General features: G+C 37.9%; 1 long non-coding RNA gene across 1 annotated transcript in view; it reads right to left on the reverse strand.

The window, feature by feature from the left end:
• Positions 1–320: 320 nt before the first annotated feature.
• Positions 321–3,179, reverse strand: part of LOC116685689 (uncharacterized) — a 17,792-nt gene continuing 14,933 nt past the window's right edge. The window contains exon 3 of the long non-coding RNA XR_004331013.1: positions 321–333. This is a non-coding gene — a long non-coding RNA (uncharacterized LOC116685689). The remainder of the gene's footprint in view (positions 334–3,179) is intronic.

A 3,179-nucleotide genomic window follows, 5' to 3' on the forward strand; every position in this document is an offset into this window, starting at 1 on the left:
TGATTTTGTGTGAGAGACGTGAAGAGTTTCTTCTGAGATCTCTTCATGAAGAACCTATTTGTACAAGTATCTTTAATAGTGGAATGGTCATTGGAGTTGTGTCCAGTGTCTGCCAGGTCTTTCTGGATGGATTGTGCAGTCAAACGTGGGTTTGGACTTGCTTTTCTCACAATCCTGCGAGCTGTTCTGTCTGTATTTTCTTGGGCTTCCAGATCTTTAATTAACTTCCACTGTTCTGATGACGGCCATTTCTAATACATTCCGAACAGAGGATTTGGCATCTGAAAACGCTTGCTATCTTCTTTCTTATTTATTTTTCTATATTTCTAAAATCTGAGCAATGTAACTTAGAGTTTCACTTCGGGGATCAATAAAGTATTTCTGATTCTGATTCTGTAGCCTTCTCCTGCTTTGTGAGCGAACTATTTTCAGTTTCAGTGTTCTAGACAACTGCTTAGAGAAAGCCATGGTGCTGATTGTTGGGGCAAGGTCAGATGAGTCTGGGCATTTAAAACCTTAAGATTGACATCTCAAGTCTTGCCCGACGATGATTGAGAACAATCCATGACACTGTCAGGTCTCAGCTTTTCAAAGGGGCGGCGCATGCTATAAACTTTGCAGGGTGCCCAAATTTTGCAGAAGGCATTTTTTTGTTTTCTCTATATTTGAAAGTGTAAACGATGGAAATAAAATCTAACTTTATGTGATATATATACAAATATCTAATCTGTCATTGATGCCTTGTAGATTTTTCCATCTTTCTTGCTTCTTTATGCACATTAATACATTTTTACCTGGGGTGCCCAAACTTTCGAACCCCAGTGTGTAAAAAATGTTGAGCTGGTTAGGCAAGTTTTTAAGTTATATATTTCCTATCCAGGGGGTCACTGATATGAGCATAAGTGTATGTAAAGCAAATCATGGGACGGCATTTTTTATTTTTTATTATGCAGTCAACGAGCCCCAACAGTTCCGGATTACTGATTGCGTCACTAAACAGCTATGAAATTTATCTCTGTCTGCTACAGTGGCTTCACTTGTCATGAAAAACACTTACCATTTGTTGATTTCTATTTGTGCAGTATCTCAAACAGGAATAATCCCCCCACAATTCCACTAAGGGGTTGTGGTTTGGCTTTGGCCATTGGTTTCCAATTATGTCCCAACAGGTTTTAAAAAAGAAGATTTGTACTGCTTCTAAGTCATCATCACAGTACAAAGTACTTTTAGCTGTTGTCATGTTTGTATTCAATGCAGTGGCAAGTTAGGGCTCCCTTCCTGGGCATTCAAGGACAAGTGGCTGCTATAAAGCTGACTTAAACTCAAATGCAGAATCACACAACAGCCCAAAGTTTCCTGCTTGCAGTATATTATGTTTTGGAAATTACGCATTTTGTGTATTGCATAACAGTTCTTTACCCTTCATCATCCATGGAGGTGCTTTAAAGATGTACAGTTACTTAACAGTAGTGTGCATTTGTAACATGTAATGTAGTTTGGCGATGTGAATACTTTATTTTCTAAAATTACATTTTACAAGAACATTTTTTTTAGTACACTACATTTATGATGCAGCGTTTATTTGTTTGGGGGCTTTCATGACACAATGAGTTTGAATTGAAATGCATCATCATGGATTACATAACGCAGCAGTATAAAGACTCAACACAACCTTAATTAGCTAAAGTAAAATGTAGCGTACACATCAACTTAATTAACATTTAAAAGGGATATTTTTGAAACTTAAAAAAAATATTAAGCAAATACATTTGAAATTATGATTATATTATATTATTATTGTCATTTTTTATTATTATACTTTATAATCCACAAGGGGAAACTATACTTTCACTCTGTTGTTTTTTTTTTACACAAATACACACGGCCTGAATTACACACACACAGCTAGGACCTACACATGCACTATGGAGAGATGTCAGAGTTATGGGTTATCAACATTGTACTGCAGTCACAAAACTAAGGCTAACATTATATAGGTGAGTCAGTAGCTCTATATGTGTAATAGAGACTTTTACAGCATAAATCTGTACATTGTATCCAGTTTTTATTCAACCATGGTCTCCTTTAAAGCGGGTGTTTTAAGAGTGTGTCTCATTCAAAGCAAATCCAAAGGTGTTGCATGCTGTACGGATTTTAAGCCTCTTGAGGTAAATTTGTGATGGGCTACATAAATAAAATTGACCTGATCTCTGTCTGGGTCATGGTTCCAAACTTTTTCGGGCCTCCCCTTTTAAGATAAAATATTTCATCATACAAGCAAATTAATCAGTATCTGATATAAAGAAACAGATATAATGAAATGGACTGCGTTATAAGCAAGTTGGGGTTATAGTTTTGCATGAAACGTTGCAGTTTCAAGATCCATGTTAGCATACAAGTGTAACCTATTTCTTGTATCCTTATTTGGAGACTTAATGTGCATGCTAAGTCTGATTGGGAGAACATGTTTACAGGTGAAACACTTTGTGTGTCATTAAGATAATTGAGATTCTGGGTACCATTATCTGACAAGAACCAGAGGCTCTGAAGGGGAGGAAAACCAGAGAGCAAAACACACACACACACAAAACTAAAGTCACATAGTGGTGTGCATGCACTCAACACTTACAAATTCACAAACAACATGTACTGGGGATCCTTGTTGCACAACATCCCCAAAAAAATGACCGCACTGTTTACCCACACTACGCTCAAATGTAGCTTGTTACCCTGGCAACAGCGCAGCTATAAATCCCAATATTGACTGAAACGATCATTAAACTTTTTTCTCAAGTCAAGTCTCTCCCAATGGACCAGAATGATATGTTAGTATCCAACATCCTCGCTCACCAGCATTGGTGGACTATCACCCACCAAATGAAAATAGAGGCAATGGTATGTTGGAAAGAGAGGTTTGTGGACCAGGAGGTTGCCAGTTTGAATCCCGGAAACAGGGAAACTGGACTGTGGATAGAGCAAGCAAAAGGCTACCCATCCCTCAAAGCGTACCCATGGGTCCTTCAGGAGCAGGTCAGAGTCCTCCTTAGCATTTGGAGAACATGTACAATGGAACAAGCTATCAAGTGCACGTCATTGCGGGCTGGCGTCATTTAATTTTTTTGCCGCATTTCAAAACACTAGATGAAATGGTTGTGGAAGTGTTAACTGTGCTGTTAAAT

The sequence above is a fragment of the Etheostoma spectabile genome, unplaced genomic scaffold (assembly GCF_008692095.1).
Source record: "Etheostoma spectabile isolate EspeVRDwgs_2016 unplaced genomic scaffold, UIUC_Espe_1.0 scaffold119, whole genome shotgun sequence".
Classification (NCBI taxonomy): domain Eukaryota; kingdom Metazoa; phylum Chordata; class Actinopteri; order Perciformes; family Percidae; genus Etheostoma; species Etheostoma spectabile.